Source organism: Aedes albopictus, chromosome 2 (assembly GCF_035046485.1).
Source record: "Aedes albopictus strain Foshan chromosome 2, AalbF5, whole genome shotgun sequence".
NCBI lineage: Eukaryota > Metazoa > Arthropoda > Insecta > Diptera > Culicidae > Aedes > Aedes albopictus.
Genome location: NC_085137.1, coordinates 26,306,121 through 26,329,900, shown reverse-complemented (window position 1 = coordinate 26,329,900; position 23,780 = coordinate 26,306,121). Strand labels below are relative to the sequence as shown.

The following is a 23,780-nucleotide window of genomic DNA, read 5'->3' as shown; positions in this document are numbered from 1 at the left end:
GGCCCGGGGTCACAGTGTTGTGGGGGCCCTATATATAGAGTATATATTTTTGTCAATATGTATAACACGGAAATAATTAAAACATAAATACTTATTTTATAAATATAATAATGATGGTATTTGTCGTTGTAAAAATGTTGATATCCACTAAATTTACTTATAACGAATTCGAAACTCTGGCGTAAGAACAATGATAAATGAAGTTTATATAAAGTAATAAAATCTTTTCACGAAAGTATTCACGGCATTAGATCCCAGATTTAGTAGAAACTCATGCCAGAGATCGTAGTGAAACTGCAAAAAGAATTTATAGCTGAATTTTTGAAAATTTTCAGAAAAAATTGCAGTGCAATAGGTTGGGTCACATTTGCGAAATCCAAAGACAATTTCTAGTGGATCCGTGCTGCAATTTCTGAAGAAGTTGCTGGTCAAACACCATAAAGAATGAATACTTAAAAAAACTTGTTCTAGCGTGACTGCCGGGGGGGGGGGGGGGGAGGGGTTAACAAAACTCTCAAGAAACTCTAATAGAAAAATCTGAAGAAATTTTGAAGAGAATCCATGATAAGCTCCCGTAAAAATTTCTGACTTAAGTTCCTATAGAACTTCCTGTAAAATTTCTTGGAAATCTTCAGCGGAAAGCCCGGAAAAATATTTGGATTATTTCTCCACAAATTTCTTCTGAAATTTTCTCAAGAAATTTATGGATTTAATCAGGAGTTTATGATGTATTTATCCTTTCAGTAAGTCAATCTCTTTAAAATATTTTGCCAAATATATAAAAAAGCTTCAACAGTTTTGGTGTTCTTCGATTTGAGTAAGTCGTAAGCCACCTAAATAAAATCAGACTCAAGAATTCAAAACAAAAAAATTCGAAAAAAACCGTATTCTTCCAAAAACTCGATAGAAAATTTTTCAAAATGTTTTCAAAAATCCTAGAGAGTATAAAAACCATAAAAAATCAACAGGAACTGTCTGACGCTGCAATTGATAGAGTTTTGGAGTTCCTTTAGAATTCAGAAGAAGATTTTCTTTAGGATTTCCGGTATTTTTTCTTAAGAAATTACACAAAAAATTTTAATTTTTTGGAGGCAAAATTTATAATTTTATAAATAGCTGGACAAATAAAAAGAGGCTTCTTCGGAATAACCACAACTTATCGCATACATTTTTCCAGTAGTTGATAATTTGAATTCTTGTGATAAAAATCAAATCAAAAGAAGTTTCTCGCACTACTTTTTTTTTTCTTGCTTCGCTTGTTTTTTTTTGTGAAGTGTAATTTTGTGGGGCTCTTGAAATGTGGAGGCACTGACTAGATGCTTGGAGATCGCGTTAATGCCCGACGAAGTTTCTGGAGGCATTTCCGGGGAAATTTCTGCAAAACTCCTAGAGCAATTTCTGGAGGAATTCCCAGAGAAATTTTGAAAGAAGTAACTCCCACAGGAATTTCTCTAGGAATTTCTGGAGGTATTCCCGGGGTATTTCTGGGGGAATTCTCGGAAGAATTTAAAAAGGATTTCCCGAGGAAATTTTTGGACGATCACGGTGCCCCCACAGACCGTTATTATAAAATAAAAATGTCCATCAAAACTAAGTTCAGGGATCGAATCGTGGTGCCATTCTGCACCTCTGAGAATTTCTGGAGGAATGACCAGAAGAATTTCTGGAACAATTCCCAGAGGAAAAATTCTGGGGGAATTCCCGGAAAAACCTGTGGAGGAATTCCTAAAGTAATTTCTGGAAGATTGGGGTTATTTCTAAACGAGTTGCCGGAGGAACTTCTGGAAGATTTCCTGGAGGATTGTTTGTGGGAATGCCCGGAGGAGTTTCTGGGAGACCTTGTAGAGAAGTTTCTTGAGAAATTCATGGAAGAACTTCTGCTGGAATTCCCTGAGTAATTTCTTGATTAATTCCCGAAGGAATTTCTGGATAAATTCATTTAGGAATGTACAGAGAAACTGAGAGAGAAATTTCGGGAGGTGTTCTGGTGCCATTTCTTGAAGATTTTCCAGAGGAGTTTCTTGAAGAATTCCCTAAGGAAATTCTGGAGATATTTCCGATGGATTTGTTGAAGGAATTTCTGGAAGAATTCCCGAAGAAATTCGGGGTAATGGCTGTCTGTTGCAATTAGAAACGGATTCTTATGTTTCATCCTTCTTATTGGGAATCAACAGAATCCCGTTTTATCGTTTAGGGAACCTTTCTCAACTTATGTTCCAATAATTCGCCCACTTCCCTCAAGCTGTGGGCTGATTTTCGTTAATCGATCCTGCTCGCTGAAATGAGGTGCAGTCTGTTTCACGCCACTTTCACGACAGACTGGAAGCCATTACCCCGAATCAAGATATCATAGTCGTATCTCTAAGAAAGTTCTCGAAGAAATTTCTGGAGGTATTCCCCGCGGCATTTCTGGTCATATTTCCGAAGTGATTTCTTGAAGATTCCTCGGAATAATTTATGGAGTAATTTCCAGAGGAAATTATTGAGGAATTATCCAATCATTTTCTGGATAAATTTCCAGTGGATTTCTCGAGGAAGTTCCAGGAGAACTCCTGGCAGGAATCGTGAAGAAATTTGTAAAAGGATTGTCAGTAGATTTTGTGGTGGAATTCCTAGAAGAACTTCAGGAGGAAGCTAAAAATGTAATGTATTTAAGAAGAAAAAACTGGAGCAGAAGTCACTCGTTCCATCGGCAAGTCCCCCATCAACTGTTCGTGTACTTGTGGACGAGCTCTGAGGTCACACATTCGTGCACTACTTTCCGTGCTAGGTAGCTTCCTTTCCTTGTCATCATCAATACTTGCAAGACGTAGTAAATGCATTACAAATATTGAAGCGGCCAGGCCTACTGTGCAGCGTCATTGAATACATTTGAGATAAAACATAGGACGGCGACAACTCGTTAGCTGCTCTGTATAGTACACTGAAGTTTTTTTTACGCGGTTTTTTTTACGCGGTTTTTTTTTACGCGGTTTTTTTACGCGGTCCGTCCCAAAAAAAAAACCGCGTTATTTCAAAAACCGTCGTAAAAAAATCCGCGTTTTTTTCAAAAACACGCGTAAAATAGTCAGCACCACATCTAACGCGACTTGACTTTTTTTACGACGTTTTTTGAAATAACGCGGTTTTTTTTTTACGACGGGTCTTGAAATAACGCGGTTTTTTTTTACGACGGGTCTTGAAATAACGCGGTTTTTTTTTACGCGGTTTTTTTTTACGCGGGACCATTACCGTCGTAAAAAAAAACTTCAGTGTATGTGTTATAATGTGAAACAAACACGTTGGGAATGACGTTGATAAGAAAGTTAATGCCACTCCATCGAAGGTCTTCTTCTGGGGATGGGACATGAGTATTTAGTCCTTATGTCCTGACTCGAAAGCCTAGGCTTAAGCACCATTACTCGCTCTCTGAAACAAGAATCAATTAAAGTAATCCCTTTCCCAAATATACAATACATATTTTATAAAATAATTATGGTAATAACAATCAAATCAGAACAAACTCACCAAATTCATCAATTCAAGTTAGTCTTTCGCCAATAACAGAAACAGATTCCATTTATGTCTGATCAAAATAGCTGTTCTTCTCCACATGAAGCTAAAAAAATGTTCCAACCATCCTGTACACTGACACTGATGTAGTAACCATAAGACTCAGCGAAGAGTTGTTATACCACATAGTTTGGATCAAGACGTAGCTCCAAAGAGAGCACTACGAAAAACGCCATCTTTGGCACTCTTGTCACAAGAGTCTTGTGAATATCCAAATTGCTCAAATATACACAACATCACTTCTCTTCGTTCCAGCAACAATATCACGAAGTACCCAACTCTCGGTGCGAACAGAATAATACACCCGATTCTTTTTTTTTTTTTTTTGCACGGAGGATGCGTACCGTGAAAGAAGTTTTTGGTTCAAAATTTGAAAAACCGTGCAAAAAAAAGTAAAATGATTTCTCGACAAATCATCCAAAAATAAGAGTTCGAAATTTTTTTTTGTATGATTTTTTTTTTGCACAGGCGTGAAAAAATAATCCGTGCAAATTAAGAATCGGGTGTAATCAAATTTCGAGTTTCAAGTAAATTGATGATAATTCACAGCAAGCCAGGTTTTTTTTTTAATGAAACTGTCATGCGTACAAACATTCCGTTTACACTAGAACTTTCCCCTACTGGTATCAGTACGTCGGCTCCAGAGGCACGTTCTCCTCCATTTGGGAAATTTGTGCCATTGCATGCCATCCCCTACTTGTAGTAAAGTAACACTCTGCTTCATAAAACCCCACATTATCCGTTTTTATAGAATTTCACTTTTAATTCCTTCTAAACAAATACAACTTTTACTCCTAAAGATCTACCAATCTCTGTCACATTCCGTAACCACTTTGAATTTCCATTCAGTGCCATTTCCGATATTCACGTACTTCGGTCGGAGTTATAGGAATAATAACTTTCCAATCATAACCGAATCAAACAACATTTCGCTTGCTTTCCATAGCAATATCTTCTAGACGCTGCTGGTCAATCACTCGCGATCTTCAAAATTAATCTTTTGATTAGCTGATCCGTAATAAACAAGAGTACAAATTATCATGAAAATCTATCGGCACTAGTAAATTTCTTCGAAAGGCATTTTCACCAATTTGACGATTGAATTCAATAGTAAGCGGAACGAGAAAAAACCCAGATTAACCCGCCAAGTGGTGATAGTGCCATTCTCGTCGAATATGTACTCATGATCGACATTAGCCGATCCTGAGCACACTTATACGCTTAATACGATTCATGTAAAATTTGACCTCCTTATGAACTCAAATTGTGCATAGTAATTTTAGACGCAAAAGAAGATTGGAAATAGTAGTTTACGCAACAAGGTGCAGAATGACGATTTTTACAGCACGATCGTACATTTATCCAACGAGGCTTGCCGAGTTGGATAATTACGACGAGTGCTGTAAAAATCGAGTTCTGCGCCGACATGCGTACAACGTTTTTTGCAAGTTCTTAAATTACCACATGAACAAAATTTTTCATCAAACTGCATACTGATGCTCATAGCCATGTTTAAGAAAATCTGATCATAGCAGGTTATACTGTACAGTTGTCACAATTTTTCAAAATTGCATCCAGAAATTATCAAGAAGTTGATCAAAACTGAAAACAGTGCTGCAATGGTTCATTACGCAACGCAAATCAGTGATGTAATGAACCATTTCAGTACTGTTAATTTGGTGTGGGAAAGTAGTCCTTTTCCTGTAGATTTGCGTGAGGTAAAACAGCCTATTACGATAAGAAATTGCAAAAAACTTTATTCAGTGTTGATGCGATCAAATTATAATTTTCCCGTAACACGTTGATCCATCCTACCTTATATTAACACCGAAGGAGTTTGAAATAGTGTGGTTTGATGAGATTGCTTTGGTCACGATTTTGGTCTCCATGGAACCGATTTCATGACACTACTGGTTTTCCCAAATACTGTCTGTGGCTATTTTCTTGTCAACTGCAAGCTTCCTAAATAGCTGCGAATTGATGTGTTGCATGAGGAGCATCTATTAAGTATGTCACGCTGAAATTGGGAATTTTCGAAGCCGTTATTTGTTGTATTGCATGTATGGGACTGGTTCTCTCTTATATAAGGCTATTTCCGGTGGGACACCCGGAAGCGGTTCCGGAACAAGACCGGTTCAGATAGTGGTCTGAGACTATTTTCTTGCTAACCGTTCATCAGGTTTTTGAAAAAACCGCTGGCGCTGTTTGATGTGTCGCATACATGGGTTTGGTTCACTATTATATTTGGATACTTCCGGTGCGACATCCAGAACCGGTTCTGGAACACTACCGGTTCAGATATGGTCGGAGACTAGTTTCATGCCAACTTTTCATTAGGTTATCAAGAAAGCCACGCTCTGATGTGTCGTATGCATGGATTTGGTTCACTTCTATATATAGTCATATTTCCGGCGAGACACCAGGACCTTGTTCCGGAATACAATCGGCAGTCCCCAATGTAGTCTGAGCCTACTTCCTTAATAAACCGGCCATCAGGTTATTAACCCTAAAAGGGATACCTGGGGTCCATTGGACCCCAGGCGCCTTTCAGAGCTCGTCTTTGATGGAACACACTCAGCGAGGTGACGAAACTGATGCCATAAAGGTATCCATTTTAGGGTTAAAAATGCCGTGATTTGATGTATTGCATGCATAGGTTTGGTTCACTTTTATATTTGGCCACTTCCGTCGGGACCGCCGGAACGACTAAAATATAAACGCGCACTGAAACGGCAAAAACTAGCAATAGCCAATATCTCACAGAAAAAATATTTAAAAACATTCAGTCTTTAACAACAGAGAGATGTTCCTTCTTTTTATCATCTGCACAAAAAACTTTTGAAAAATATCCATAGAATTTCCAGCTATTCCACAAAAACCTGAATTTTTATTGCCAATTTCTAATTTTTAATTGAGCGATAATATAGCTGCCCGCCGCTTTGGAACACTACCGGTTCAGATATGGTCTGATACTATTTTCCTGCTAACTGTTCATCAGGTTACCAAAAATGCCGCTGTTTGTTGTTTCGCATGAATGGGTTATGTAAAATTTTATATTTGGTAACTTCCGGCGGGATATCCAGAACCGGTTCTGGAACACTGTCGGTTCAGATATGGTCTTAGACTATTTTCCTGCTTATCGTTCATCAGATAATCGAAAATGCCGTGGTTTGATGGGTCGCATGCATGGGTTTGTTGCATTTTCATGTCTGGTCTCTTCCAGGGGTACTGGTCCGGAACACCTAAATGGCCATAACTCCGGAACGGCTGGACCGATCCAAACCATTTTCAATAGGAACAATGAGACCAGACTCCGCGTCGAATGAACCGTCGGTCATCAATATGCGTTTTCGATTTTCTGTCTTTTTTATTCGTTATCTTTTTCATACGCTTGCCGAGTGTCTAAAAATAGATTTCCATACTACCGCTGTAGACGCCGTCACCAACACAATCACATTCCCGCTTTGTTAGTGCTAAAAGTGCAGTCGTTTGAAACAATCTGCTATTCTGTATTGAAACTACCAAATTTCTGTTTGTTCCAACAAACTGTCAAAAATTTGTATAAATGAAAATATTTGTCTTATCGAACAATGGAACAGTTCTGTTTAAACTGGAAATCAGTTTGTCGCTATAGTGAACTGAAAAATCGGTTGATTTGAACTAGAATTTAAATAGTTGTGTTTACAATTTATTTCTCTGCATGTAGGCTCTCAGGGGAGCTTCAAGCAGTTAGTTTCAGGGCGTTCCAGAAGGTTACGGAGGAATTAAAGGGGCTTCACAGGCCGTCAAGTAAGCTTCACGGGGTTGTAAAGTCGACGATGTAAGCGTTTCAAGTCATTTGAAGGCATTTCGAAGCGTTGTTCCAATAAATTTCAGACATGAAAAAGTGATCAGAATTCGACAGAAAAACGACGATTAAAAAAATAAAACCAGTGATACCAAAATTATTCAACAAAATGAAATTGTTTACTTATATAGTATAATTATTAGGATCTACCTATCAACCCAAGAGGGCATAATCACTAAGCACAAGTAGTTAATGAATATTTCTGCAGTCCAGTTAGAAATAACAGCTATTGAAAAGAAGAAGGCAACATTTCTGATTGAAAAATAAGTCCCTAAGGAGTCAATAATTATTTCAGTAACAAATGTTAAGAGAACAGCCTATAAATTTAAGAAGAAAAAATCCTGAACGAAAAAATTTAACTAAATTGCCATTAATTAAATAATACATTAACACAACTTAAAAGAATAGCCTATAAACAATAGAAGGAAAAATTTCCTATAGAAATGTTGGTGGTTGAAATGCATATGATTTCTATAACAGCACTACAATGTTTCTCTCAATGAGCGGCAACAATGACTTCTCAAAAAAAAAAAATGTCTTATGAGCGAGACATACCAGCTGATAAATTGGTCTACTACAATTTTTGTTCATTCGACCTTTTGTCCTATTCGACCTTCCGTTCCATTCGACCTTTTGTCCCATTCGACCTTTTATGCTTCGACCTTCTGTCCCAAATACGAATCCAAGGGGATTTGGAGCCCTTTCAAGGCGTGTCAATGTATGTGATGGCATTCCAGGGTATTTCAGGACATTTATGGAGGTTTAAAATGAGATGGCTTCACAGACACTTAGGTGAGCTACGATGGCAGAGGGAAGGGGAGGGGGTCTTTCAGAGGGTTTCAAGAGATTTCAGAGGCGTGTCATGACGTATCAAAGCGTTTCAGTATGTCTTAAAGCGTTTAAGCGTTTGAGAAATTTCAGAGGTTTTTTTTGGGAGCGGACCTGGTGTGAGGGTTAGAACACTTGACTATCACGCCGAGGACCTGGGATCGAATCCCACTCCCGACATACTCACAATATGTGGGTTCTTCCTTCGGAAGGGAAGTAAAACGGGGGTCCCGAGATGAACTAGCCTAAGGTTAAAAATCTCGTTAATACAGACAAAAAAAATTTTTTTTTGGGGCTTCACAGGCTCTCAGGTGAACTACAGGGAGATTTCTGAGGTATTTAGAGGCGTTTCAATTCGTTTCAATGCAAGCATGAATTCAGACTCATACGTTATGCATGTAGATCCCATTACTTATGCTTAAGATGTAACCTTTCAATAGTACCAACTCCCCTTCATCTCTCATCCCTGAACTCCCCTTTATTTCTCTAGCTGCTTCTTTTCCAAAAACCAACTTTATCTCTCATTATAAGTTCTCTTACATATTTGAGAACAATCAAATTCCATTAATATAACGTTATTTTAATGGAGGTACCCAAACGGAGGTTCCAGTGTACTAAAATGCAGAAAATAAAATATTTTTATTACGTTGTTTGTTCTACCCCTTTTTACCCTACGATACGCCGTAATCAAAGTGCAACCTGGTACTCTCCCCAACCACCTCCACACTATGTACTAGGCAGCTAGGCAGGGGCATCGAACTACTGAATAGTGTGGGCCCACCGAACGAACCCCGATCGAAAAAGAGCTGCCAGTTGAATGGAGTGATTTTCCCGTAATACCTGTACACCATGTCCGGATTGACTTTTGACAGCACTTGCTTCCATGATTGCGTGTTGTGAAAGTTACGCTGCCGAAGCTTTCCCGCGCTTCATGGGAGGACGGTGGTGGCGCCATTGCCGAGCACCGGGCTCTCGTGAACAGCAATCACGGTGCCGTGTGACACAAATTGCATTCGGCCTGGCGTGCGGCTGCCAACATCATTTGTCGTTCAAATGTGGCTTTTCATTTGCGATTTTAATTGATTTTTATACGAATGGGACTTTTGGGGCAGGTTTGGGCCCGGGCGCTATTCAAAAGGACGCGAAATTAAAGTTGGGAGAGGCGTGGAACGGGATTTTGTAATTTTCGGCCAGTGGTAAAGAGAGTGCAGATTGTAATAAATGCAATTACGAGCTTAATAATGGAATGAATGGGGTTCATTTATGCGTTCGGAAGGGGATTGTGAATTAAAGTGTCAATTATACGCCATTTAGTTAAAAGCAGCCGGTAAACAATGGTTTCATTTTTTTTTTTGTGCTGCTTTCAGTCAATTGTAGGGACTTATAGTCTCTATAGTCCTTATAGTCCTGAACTATAACGAAGAACTCACATTTTTCTAGTTTGTCGTGTCGAGTGGGATTCGATACCAGGCTCTTGGCGTGGTTGTCACGTGTTTTAACTATCACACCAGGTCTACTCCACTAATATCTAGAGCATTCATCGTCACAATTCAACACTTTATTTTCAGTGAAGAAAACTGACTGCAAGGGACAAAAAAAAAACCAACGCAACGTGGCATATTTCATCATCTCAAGCGGCATCGCCAACTTGATAGCACTTTAATACGGAAAGAGGAAGGAAAAAGAGAAAATAGGCCAATCGCCTACTTTGATGGCGCGGGGAACCCGAATGATGCTAGAAGGAAGAGAAGTGCCATAAAGCACATTTTTCGTGTTGCCTTTCGTCTTCGTCTGTGTATGGAAGCGAGAGGGCGGAAAGACAGCGCGGTTATGATAAACCATTCAACACAAGGAACTAAAGTTTCCTTCTTGGTTTTTCGTGATGCACCACGCCACCAGCCATCAGGCGGCACAACTACATACTACCACCAATCGAAACTCCGTAATCCCGATCTTAGTTCCGTGGAGAAACGGGAAAGCAAATTTCCGTTTCTTGTATAATGTGGAGCGGAAACCTCACGCTCTCTATCGGTGGCTTTTGCAATCATCGACGTGTCGTGGGATGGGAACTTTTTGGGAGTAGGGAAACGACTTTGAGGACGAGGAAAGTGATGGGACTCTTTTGCAATTACGAGGGCAATAACATCATTGACGGTGTAGTGCAAGCAACAATGTTATAATGTACGTTATGTGAGTAACGTGGAAATGAGAACCAATCGATGAAATTTCAGGACATTCGCGGCTGTTTTGTCTAAAGCATGCAAGACCAAATAATTGCGTAAAGCATAAAACTTAAACGATTACGCAATACGACGTGGAAATTCATTGGATGGTGATGTGATTTTTTATGGAGCGGACCTGGTGTAATGGTTAAAGCACGTGACTATCATACCGAGGACCTGGGATCGAATCCCACAGATCATACGGATTTCGAAAATTTTGTATGTATTACAAAAGTCTACGAGGGGGGAGGGGCGAGATTGTTAGCACGTAAACACCTGGCACAATCTTCTTCTGGTAGAAATGCAATGTCTTCTCGGATTTTGACGGCTACGCAGTCTTGTTAGATCAAAACGAGTTGTTATCTAACCCGACGTTTCGACACTTTGGATGGTGTCTTCTTCAAGGGAAATATACGTCACAGTGTACAAAAAACGAAATACGTATCTTTCCCCTGAATAAGACACCATTCAAAGTGTCGAAACGTCGGGTTAGATAACAACTCGTTTTGATTCAACAAGACTGCGTAGCCGTCAAAATCCGAGTTACACAGAATACAGTCGATTTTCCCCCATCTGCAATATCTTCTTTGTTTCAAAACATTTTTCCTAGGGTCCTTTTATAGGCAAATGAAATAATAGAACTAAGTAATGCATGGTACCTCCCCCCTTTGTACCCTCTCCTCTTTTGCTGGTAACCGAAAATACGTGGCTTTTCGTAGTTTTTTATGAATTCTACATGTTTTTGCTCAAATTCCATCGTTTTGCTAATCTTCAATAGTTTTGACTGATAGTTGACATGCAATGTATTATTACCCATCATAGTCTATTGAAGTTTTCATCCCAGATCTATTTATTTGTTTATTTATTTAGTTTGGTTAAAATCATCTGACAAAATGTCTAAAGCTTTCAAAGTACTCCGAAATTTGTGTCACAAATTCAACATTCTAACCCAAATTTTAGACACGATGAATGGTTATAGAACCAAGTCTACGATACTCAAAAAGCCTCAAAGCACCTCTAAAAATTCATGGCACATACATGAATTGGATGATCTAGATCATCCAAACTACTCTGGAGTTCATTTTCTTAAGATCTACTGTATCTACCATCATTTGTGTTCACTCTGTTCAAGATATTTAGTCACGTTGATTTCCAATAGACCTCGCAATGCTACGAGCAAATCGATATTGTGGTAGTAGGGCATTCCATGAAATACATATTGTCTCCAATACACTTTGAAGTTTGGGTTCTTCATCTTCTTTGTTGCTCTACGTTCCCACAGGCCTGCCTCTCTTCAACTTAGTGTTCTTCAAGTGTTTCCACAGTTATTAATTAAAGGGCTTTCGTTGCCTACCATTGCATAAATTTGTATGTATATTGTGAGGTAATGACAATGATACACTATGCCCAGGGAGTCGAGAAAATTATCTCGACCGAAACGGGAATCGAACCCGCCGTCTCTGGATTGGCGATCCATAGCCTTAACCACTAGGCTAACTGGAGACCTGGGTTACGATATCTACATACTGTATAATTGTAAAACAAATATTCGTCTTTAATGCTGATGAAGCCTCAGTGCACAACTATAGGGCTTTTGGTAAATTCATGGGGTATTCAAAGTTTATAAAAAGACACGGAAACGTTGATTGCTTGATTGCTTCCAGTGAGCTTTGAAGAAAGCACGACACTAGACAACGGACTAGCATGCAACGCCCAGTGGCACAGCCGAAAACTTTTCCTGACAGCTGCTGCGGGAATCGAACCCGCGCTCCTCAGCACGATGCGTCTAAAGGCTTGGTGACCTTCGTCGCACGACCACAAAGCCACACAAACTGTTCTGGAATTAAGACCTTCAAGCTCTACAACCTCTACTCCTGTAACTCTTTACTTCATCGATGTAAATTTTTCACGATTTTTTCTGATGTATCTCATAATGTTACGAGAATCTCTTTATGTTGTTATTTAAGCGGCCGCTGCCAAACAAATGATCCTTATAGTATTTTGAAGTATTGATCGTAAAATCTATACATCTCAGCACGGTAAAAGGTTATTTCGGCCAAAATAATTACAAAATGCACCATAGGAAAATCAAAATGCACCATAAATAATTAAGCAATGTACCGATAAAATGCACAGCTTTCTCCATAAATAAATAGAAATGTTCCATAATAAATTAAAAATGTAGCGGTAAACAAAGAAATTTTCTAGTTAAAAATGAAACATTGTATCAATAAAAAATTAAATGAAACACCATAAACAAATAAGTTTGCTCCATAAAAAATAATAAAAATATCCATAAATAATGAACATTTGCTCCATAATTATACCATATTTGCTCCATAAAAATTGAAATTGCACCATAAATATCATCAATTTGCACCATAAACAAACTATAAATTTTACCTCAAAGAATGCGAAATCTACAAAAATAATCAAATTCTGCATCATAAGTAGTTATTCAACGGCTAGTAGCACTGGAAATATGTAAATATATGTTAATATGTGGAAGTTAAAAGGCTATATTCTGCTCCTTCTGCCATGATAATCTCAAAATAATCCAATTAAAAGAACGTCAGTTGTTATCAACATAGCTAACACAAAGACTTATATGATGTTGAATAGGATGCTAAAGTGGGGGCCATATGCGTACATGCTTCCATTTAAGCGCGTGTAAAGTGTGCGTATATCGCCTCCACCTTTGCATCCTATTCAACATCATATGCGATCGTGTGTTGACTGGGAAGATACTTAGTTCATTTTATAATTATATAAAACATAGATTAATTATTTATCGATGCAGATGTATTATGTTAACTCCAAGAATATGGTTAACCCTTTTTCAAAATGCGGATTCTTTTAATCCATGCGGCGTAGCCTGTGGATGCGTTGTAACTGTGTCGATTAGGTTCTAGGTAATCTTCAAATCCAAGAATTTGCCCGATACAATGCAAATAGAGATGTTATCCCTTTTTAGGTCCGACGAGCGTTAGCGAGTTCGAACAGCAAGCGATTATCCGGTAAATTGCATTCATAGTTTTTCCATCTTTTAAGTCGTTCTATCATAGATGTGTGCTTCAGTATATGATTTCTGTTTATTTTCTTTTTACTTTTCATATTAACATTTTCCTATCCACATCCTGAAGTACTATATGTCGTTGGACACTGCAGCAATGGTGCAATAAGATTAAATTTATGTAGCTTTTACATTCTTTGTGGTAAAATTTACAATTAGTTTATGGTGTAATTTGATGATATTTATGGTGCAATATCAAATTTTTATGGAGCAAATATGGTATAATTATGGAGCAAATATTAATTATTTATGAATATTTTTATTATTTTTAATGGAGCAAACTTATTTGTTTATGGTGTTTTATTTAATTTTTTATTGATACAATGTTTCATTTTTAACTAGAAAACTTTTTGGTTTACCGCTACATTTTTAATTTATTACCCAAGCAACACACATGTTATATAAAAGTTACGGCAGCGCAAGTTTTGGTTGTATAGAAGTATATTTTACGTTATTTAAACACAATGTTAAAATTACGTCTAATAAACTTCTATACAACCAAAACTTGCGCTGTCGTAACTCTATTGTAACATGTGTGTTGCTTGGGTATGGAACTTTTATATTTATTTATGGAGAATGCTGTGCATTTTATCGGTACATTGCTTAATTATTTATGGTGCATTTTTATTTTTCTATGGTGCATTTTCGTTTACAGGGTGCGGCAGGAAAAAATGTGAAAAGTTCAAGGCAATATTTCACGCTAAATATGGGATATATATGACTATTTTTTCATGACAGTGTATCAGTCAATGTCTATATTCTAGCACTGAAAAATAAAAATGAACATATTTGATGTTTAACATGTGATAATGTAGGCCTAATAAGCGGATATCAAAAAACTGCGCGCCCAATGGTCATTAAACTAAATGACTATAACAGTAACAAAATTAGCTCAAATTCGATGAACAACCAGACCACACTGATTCAGAACCATGTAGTTTCACATACTAGATGAAATAAGTACATATATTTGATGATATTGTAGAGAAAATCAAAAATTTTGTTTTATCAGATGCGAAATTTAGCGACCTGTGCGATTTTCTGCGGTTTGAAAATTCTGGTTGTCTTCATCTTCAGGCGCCGCCCTGTAAAGGTTAGTGATCAAAATGGGAAATTTTTTAATGAACTTTTCAGAAAACTAGCCTATTATAGATCATGGAACGTTGAAACATAGATTGGTTAATGTCAAATGGACGAAAATGAGGTTTGAAGTTAAAAAACACTTTCGCATTTTTTTCCTGCCGCATACTGTATCTATGGGTGCATTAAATAGGCTGCCTCTCAGCACCATTTCATTGTAGCGAATGCTTACCGAATATAAGTGTGGCGTTGAGGGAGACATGAAGTAAATCAAAGATGAATTCAAGTAAAGGAGCTATTTAAATATAATCAGGTTTTGTTTTTTTTTTAAAATCACAGGCATCAGCATGTTGGTATGTTTTGAGATGTTAAGTTGCTTCAGGAAATATTCCAGAAATTTCTCCAGGAATTGATCAAGGAATTTCTTCAGGAAATTTTCTAGGAAGTCTGCCAGGAATTTCTCCAGAATATTCTTTGAAAATTCCTCGAGCAATTACTCGTTGGAATCAGGGATTCCTCCGTGCATTCCTCCAGGGATTTCTCTAGGAATGCCTCCATAAATTACTAATCCAGGAACTGCTTCAGAAATTCCTCCACGGATACTCCCAGCAATTCTTTGAGAAATATTTTTTTGAATTAATCCTAGACATCCCAAAAGAAATTCCACCAGAGAATTTTCCAAACAAAAAAAAACTAAAGAATTTTAAAGATTTTTTCCAAAAATTTCTCCAAGAATACCCCAGGGAACTCTCCAAGAATTCCTCCAGTATCTCTATAAGAATTCCTAATCCAGAAATCACTCCAAAAATACCACCAGAAATTCTCCAAGCAATCCCTTCAGAAGGTTCTCCAGGAATTTCTCAAGGATTCCTCCAGAAGCTGCTGTAGGGTACTCCAGGAAAATTCTTTAAGGAATTCCTTCTGGAATTACTTCAGATATTATTGCAGGAATTACTCCATAAAGTCTCAAGAAATTCCAACAGAAATTCATCCACAAATTACTTTTAAAATTGGATCAGGGATTCCTGCAGAAACTCCTATTGAAATTGCTCCGATAATACCTCCAGGATTCCTTCAGAATTTTCTCAAGAAATTTCTCCAAAAAATTCTCCAGCAATTATTCAAAAAAATTTTCTAGCAGTTCCTCCAGAAATTATTCTTGGCCTTCGAGAAAGTTTCTCCAGCAATAAATTTATAGATAATAAATTTATCTAGGAAATTCTGAAAATTTACTTTAGGATTTACGCCAGGGATTACTCCAGGAATTATCCAAGAATTAATCTGGGGATTGGTCCGAGAATTCCTGCGGGGATTTTTTCGGATTTCTCCAAGAATATAATCCAGGAAATCCTCCATAAATTGTTCCAGAAATACTTACAGGAATCCTGCCTAGAATACCTTTAAGAATTTCTCCAGGAATTCCTCCTAGACTATCGCCAAAAATTCCTCATAAAATCCCTCCAGGTATTCCTCCAAAAATCTTCCAGGAATCCTTTCAAGAATTTCACCAGGAATTTCTCCAAATATTCCTCTAAAAATACTGCCCAGAATTCCACAAAGATCCCCCTAGGCATCCTCCCAAGAATTTTTTCAACAAGTCCTCCAAGACTTTTTCCAAGAAATTCTTCAAGCATTCATACAGAATTTGCTCCAATATTCCTCCAGGAATTCTTCCAAGAATTTAACCAGGAATTTCTTCTAGGAATGTCTCCAAGATTCCTTCTAGGATTTTCTCTAGAAATTCCTTGAGAATTCCTCTGGAAACCTGCAGGAAGTCCTGCAGAAATTCTTCCAAGAATTACTCCAGGGATTCCTCCGAGATTTCTTTCAGGTATTTCTTCAGAAAACCCTCCAGGAATTGGTCAATATATCTCCAGGAACTCTTCAAGAAGTTTTTCTGGAACTCCTCGAATAATTCTGTCAGGAATTTCCCCAGGGGTTTTCAAAAAAAAATTTTTCAAGAACTCCTCTGGAAATTCCTCCATGAATACCTCCAGGACCCTTCAGGAAACCTTTGGAAATTCCCCCATAGATATTGTCCGAGAATTCCTTTCAGAGATTTCCTCAGAAATTCCTTAAAATTGTTTTAAGGAATTTCGCCAAAAAATTCTCTTGAAATTACTCCTTCAGGAATTACTCCAAGAATTCCTCCTAGAATCCCTCCAGGAATTCATCCAACAATTCCCACAGAAATTTCCCCATGAATTTCAGCAGGGGTCCCTCTAAGAGTTTTGCCAAGAATTCTTCTAAGAATCTGTTCAGGAATTTCGACAGAAATACCTCCAGAGATTTTTTTTCAAGAAATTTCTTTAAGAATTCATCTAAAGTATCCTCCAGAAATACCTTCATGAATACCTCCAAGATTGTTAAGGAAACCTACAGAAATTTTTCAAGAAAATACTCCTAGGATAACTCCAGGGATTTCTCCAGGAAGTGCTCCGAGATTTCTTTCAAGAATTCCTCCAAGAGTTTTCCTCCAAGAATTTCTCCAGGAATTACTCCAAGAATTCTGCTAGGATTGGAGGAATTCTTCAAGATTCCAGGAATTTCTCTAGAAAAATTCCTCCAAAAATGTCTCCAAGAATTCCTCCAGGATTTTTTTCCAAAAACTTCTCCAGATGTTGCTGCAAGACTTCTGTTAAGAATTCCCCCAAGAGTCCGTCTAGGAGTATCCCCAGGAATTCTTTCAAGAATTGCTCCAAGACCTGCTCCAATACTTTCGAAAGTTTTTGACAAGAATCCCTCTAGAATTTTGGCCAGGGATTCCTTTATAAATTTCTTTAGAAATACCTCCAGGAATTTTTCAATAAATATCTTTAGAAATTCTTCCAGGAAACCCTTCAGAAATTCTTCCAGAAATATCTACAGGAGTCCTCCAGGAGTTTTATCGGGAATTCCTACAAGACATTCACCAAGAACTCCTCCATCAATCCCTTCCAGAACTCCCTTCCAATAATTTCTTCAGGTATCAATACCCCCAAGATTTCTTTCAAGGATTCCACCAATAATCTCTCTAGGCGTTTCATAAAGAATTCATTGAAGATTTTTTTCAGGAATTTATGAAATTCCTACGAAAATACTTCCAGGAATTTTATCAGTAATTTGTTGAAGAAATTCTGGAGGAAATACTTGAGGAATTACTGCAGTACTTTCTAAAAGAACTCATGTAGTAAATTGTGCAGAAATTTTCAATGAATTTCCTGGGGAATTCTTAGAAGAATTCCTGGAGGAACTCGTAGAACAATTCTTGAAGTTTTATTTTATTTAAAAAATCTGGAGAAATTTCTGGAGGATTTCCTGGAGTGCTTCCTGTATGAATTCAGGAAGTCTGGAGGAATTCCTTAAATAATTTCTAGAAGAATTTCTCGAAATTTCTGGGAGGAATTCCTAAAAGATTTCCCGGAGCAATTTCTGAAGTAATTTCTGAAGGAACTCCTGTAAAATTCCCTAGAGTCAGTCCTGGATGATTCCCTGGAATAATTTCTGGAGGAATTGATGGAGGAATTGATGGAGGAATTCTTTTTCTTTATGGCTCAAAATCTCCACTGGGGCTTGGCCTGCCTCGCTTCAACTTAGTGTTCTTTGAGCACTTCCACAGTTATTAATTGATGGACTTTCTCTGCCTGGCATTGCATGAATTTTTGTGTATTGTGAGGCAAGTACAATAACACTATGCCCAGGGAGTCGAGAAAATTTTCCCGACTGAAACAGGAATCGAACCCGCCGTCTCCGGATTGGCAATCCACGCTAAAAGCGCTTATACTTTCAGATAATCAGATGTGGATATACTTCTAAATGGATTAAAGACTGGACTCGAAAAAAAATGAGACACAAAGAATAATGCATAAATTTTGAGTGCGTGCACAAAAATAGCTGATTTTTTGACCAGGAATACACTAAAACCTTAATTTACGCTCAAAACGCTCAACTCATCTCATATCACATCTATCATCTCATCTCTCGTTAAATATTAAAACTTTTTATTGAGTCTCGACTAACTTTCAAATAGGGCCTATGAAAAACTGGAACACATGCAAATGAAAAATCATATCTCTGAAACTGCTTGTTTGATCGGAAAACTGTTTTCGGCAAAGTTGTAGATTAATAAATGGTGGCTCTCAGAAAAATACACATTGAAAAATTTATTTAGTTTTTCTTCTAAAAAAACTGAATTTTGTTACTAAAAATTAAATATCTCAAAAAGTTATTTTTTTACCTTCGTGATATTTTGTGAGAATAAGGTTCATTCTGTTAGCTACCATCTGTAGAAATTTCATAATGGTAAAAAAATGTACAAAAAAGTTGTGGCACTTTGAACATTTTCGGTTGTGTGTTTTTTAGAGTGTATGAGGAATTCACGCAAACTCGCCGTAGGGGTTTGGCAAAACTGTCTCAGAATCCGATGGAATTTCTTAGCTTTAAAGACGTATTTTAAAGCAAGATTGCATACGTTGTTTTTTTTTATTTACCTAGACTAATATTTGAAAAGGTCTAAAGTATTTGTCGTTTTTTACTCAATATAACTTAAAAATGACATTACCTACAAAAAAGTTATGTATGGGTGACTTTTAGATAATCATGTGAACTTTCATAACATTGAAAAATGTCAATACGCTTTAATAGTAAAAAAAAATGCAAATAAGAAAAATTATTTCAATTTGCAAAACATGACATTTTTGTAATTATTGAAATTTTGCCATATATCGCAAGATGCGCACTTTTGAAGAAAAGCATTTCTGAGGTACCGTGATTTCGGGTGATACTGATCAGTGGGGTGAAATTGATCGACGTGAGGGTCATGTTCATTTGTTAAAAATATTGCTTTAAACTTAAAACAATTTGTAGAAAATGACCATCATCCGGCTAAAGGATTATTGAATGATGAGTTACATGTTTTACAGTCAATTAGTCACATATTTCTGTATTAAATTCAATATTTTCCGTAATTGCGTGTATGGCGAACCTCAAATACCCTTTCAAACTTTTGTTACCGTGGCTTTATCGCACATGTAATGAATATTCGAATGGATGCTTTTAGCTGCCAAGTATTTGCTAAACACGATTTCATAATCAAAAATTTTATAAATATTCAAATTTATACATAAAATTGCACTTTTCGGAAGTAAAAGTGCTGGTTAAAAAAATCAGCTATTTTTGTGAATGCAATCAAAAGTTATACATTTTTTTGAGTGTCTCATTTTTTTCGAGTCCAGTCTTTATGTTATTTTAAGAACACTGACAGTGAGTTCAAAATTAATGACTACTAATTTTAGAGATATATGTTATGAAAATAATACAATATACTGTTTCTCTTTTGTTTCAGTTCTCCGAATGGGAAGATCACCATGATAATGACGCGCCGGATGAAGGTAAGCTAACGCTTGTTATTCTTACTAGAAGTAGAATATTTCCTCACACAGAACAGGGAAACCGACGAGTATATAAACATCCAAAAACTACGACCAAGATTACCATTACTCCAGCCTGATGTTTTCTTAACCTACCACACCGAGAGAGTTCGAGCATTCAAAAACCGTGTAAAATTCCCTTCTGCATCGTTTGCATAATATGTATGAACTTTTCGTACCGTACGATCTTCTCGCATATATACGTACCCTTATTCATACTTTGTCACAGTGTTATGATTGCGAAACGATTTACCTACGCCTGCCTGACAACGATGATTCTCATACGTGTGCGATTCTCCAACCGTTACGTCCGTCGTCTGTGTCGTCGATAAGGTCGATAAGTGTTGCTCAAGCTTCACAGAAACAGGAAGCAAATCCAAGTAGGACAGGTACACTTCCGTTACCATGCCATCGCAAAGTAAAGAGTACTTGGCAGTGGCCACTGCTGGAAAAAAAAAACAGAAAAATAAACGAACGAATTGATTGCCGCCAAGCCGGAGGATTGCGGTCGGTCATCATGATCCTTTCCGCCCCCGCGGTTGTACGCAAGGATGACTGGTTACTACACTGCGCTGCTGCAGACTATGACGACGATGATGATGGTGTTTGGTTATATAAAGTTTGCAATTTGTTTTACTAACTTCTTTACTGCTGTTGCTGCTTCAGCTTAGTAAGCAATTGGCTTGCTTTACGTCGAAGGCGCAGATAGCGCTACTATGATGAAGTGTTTCACATTTACCGACTGGGTTTTATGCGCCTCAGTAGGAGCGTTTCAACGTTGTCTTAAGTTAGCAGATAATAAAAACACACCAGCGTCATTTTCACATACAAACTACTCAATCTGACAGAATTGTAACTTAAACGTTTCCCCAGAGATTAACAATAGTGGATTTTTCCATTTATCCTATAAAATGTACAAAATAGAGCTTCTTTTGAAAACAATAGTGGAAATTTATAGACCAACTGAAGATTTTCAGTCAAAGAAACTTGCTATTTATTCTATTGCAGTTTAATAAGATACAAATATCAAGTTCCACAAGGTTTAGATAAAGTTCCAAATGGGGCTTTCTGGCTGGGAGGCTAACAAAGAGACTTGATGGAACTTCGCACATAAAACCCGGCAAGGTTCATTATAGGCCTGTTAAGCAGTTTAAAAACTTCCTAAGATGCGACTTGGAACTTTGTCGGAACTTTCATGTTCATATAAAATCATTTCAGTAGCATTGTATTCTAAGTTAAGACTTAAATGACATTTGTTGGAGCGGGGAGAGATTCAATCACGACACTGTATTTACAGCAGATCCAAAGTCGGTATTTTGTTGATCAGCTTAAACTAAACAGATTTATTCATATAAAATAATTTAAAGCTTTTTTATTTTATTCACAATTCTCAGTGCTTCCTTCCGCTGGGTTTCAAACCATTTCTTCAACTACACTTTTAATTTATTATTCTATTCTGAAGGCTTCCTTTCTATTCCTTCCTCTATCGATGATCTTACTCTTTCATCTACATATCTCTTCTACTGATCTTTCACTCCACTTTTCTGAATGTAGGGTTACCAGGTTGCCGCGCCAACAACATTATAGCCCCAAACACAACTTTTTAAGTAGGGGATTGCAGCGAGCCGTGCGCGCGGGTGGCTCTGCTTTAACCTTCCTTTTGCCATTGGGTGCTGCTAATAATGACCCTAAAATTCCAAAGGAGGGTTACTTTCTGTCACGTGTTTTTTCGTCTCCGCGTTGTTTTGAATCCTTCGGCCAAATCGTGAAATTTCTGGTAGCGCTACGGAAACGGATCCGGATAGTTTCCGCTGCCAAAGTGAGAATTATTAAGAGAATAGTTTCAAACAGAATAAGTAGTCCGCGATTGTGAGCCATCATGCTTAGGGTTTTCAAGTTAAGTGTTACAAAAGTGACTAAAGATTTTGCAGTTTCCGTGGTGGAGCAATTTATGTATGTTTTTTCCCATAACTTACTTACAGTTTTCAGTCCAGAGTACCCATGGTGGTGCAGAGGGCTAAATTGAAAGATCTCCATCGTGGGCGGTTGCCAGCCGTCGCTTTGACCTGTGGATAGGGTAAATTTTTGTCGATTTCCTTTATTTCCTTGTTGAGGCTGCGCCACCATGAGCCTCTGGGTCTGCCTCTGCTGTGATGTTCTGCTGAGTTCCAATCTAACGCTTGTTTGCATATTTCGTTCCCACCCCTGCGAAGAGTGTGGCCGACCCACCTTCACTTTCGCTCCCGTATCTCTGTCGCTATCGGCCTTTGATTGTGTGAAACCCAGAAACTACAGACACGGTTACACTACGAACCGATTGACCCGACACGTACTTTCCCGGGGTTGTGTGGTGCTATAAATCAAACCCACAGTCCTGCGATTTTCTATCGTGTTTATTGCTCAACGAGCTATACAGATAAAAATAATGAGATTTACACGTCATGTAAACTTCATTTTAGTCATGTAAACTTATTGTTATGGTGGTTTACATCATATATCATGTAAGTTTGTGTTATATGTCATGTAAACACTCAGAGTCATGCTGAATTACATGACATATAATGGAAGTTTACATGAAATTTTCTGACTTTTACATGATATGTCATGTAAACTTCTATGATATCCCACGCTCCAATTATGTGCATCATATGTCACAGAATTTTACACTCATCTTTCGATCTGTGTAGTACGGACTGCAATCTATATATATAAAAATGAGTTTGAAGTCCCTTTGAGGCAACAAAAGTCATGAACGGCTGAACTGATCAGCATGACTCTTGCACGGTTCGATTCGTATTCGTGGTGGCTGTGTTTATATGTAATAAAAAGTTACGAAAATCTACTAGAAAAGTAAGAAAAATGATAAAGTACTGATTTTTCATGACCTGGGAAGGAAATCAACACGATCGAAATGAAATCAATCTAGAGTGCGGTGCTATATTGAGCTCAACAGTTGTCAAACCACCACAAGACGGCAAGACAAAGTTTGCCGGGACAGCTAGTAACAATATAAACATTCATGGTCAAAACATTGCATATCGGCTTAAAGCCTCGTCGAATACTTGTACATGAACTAATTTACATTCACATCTACATTCTCACAACTGTCGAGGACTAATACTACTACTCCAACATTGATGACATCGACGATGGAGCTCCACGTTAAAGATCCAATTGTGAGGCCACCATGCACGAATTATATACCGCAGCTATCTATGGATGAAGACCTACAGCCTTTGAGTGTTCTCCGATGATACACACCAAGTTTCACTGGCGTATAGCAGCACAGAGTTCACATTTGAATTGAAAATTCGGATTTTGGTGCTTCGACAAATCTGGTTGTTGTTCCATACGTTCACAAAAGCAGCTCTTGCCTTCTTGTTCCGTGCACCTATGTCGATCTTGGTGCCACCATCGGCAGTCATTTGGCTACCAAGATATTCAAACTCAGTTGAGCTCGCCCCAGGAATTTTTGTCCTGTAATCCCTCCAGAAAATTTTATCGATTTTTTTCTAGGAATCTCCCAAGGTATCACCAGGAGTATCAAAGAACTCCTCTTCTAGAGATCTTCTAGAGATATTTTTATATAAATTCCTTCAGGGATTCTACGTTTGGCCAACTTCTGAAAAAAAAATCTTAAAAACTCCTTGGAGAAATATAATGAAATAATTTCTAATGGAATTTATGGAGGAACACTTGAAAGCATTCACGAAGACATCTCTGTCGAATTTTTAAGAAATTTTTAGAGGAATTTCTTAAAAACTCAATGG

The 23,780-nt window shown here is 37.6% G+C and overlaps 1 protein-coding gene across 2 annotated transcripts in view; it reads left to right on the top strand.

Annotated features, from left to right (window-relative positions):
- Positions 1 to 23,780, top strand: part of LOC109407024 (transient receptor potential-gamma protein) — a 502,502-nt gene that overhangs the window by 289,590 nt on the left and 189,132 nt on the right. For both annotated transcript variants that reach the window (XM_062849336.1, XM_062849335.1), the window contains exon 3: positions 19,926 to 19,971. The gene's annotated coding sequence lies outside the window, so the exon portion shown is untranslated. The remainder of the gene's footprint in view (positions 1 to 19,925; positions 19,972 to 23,780) is intronic.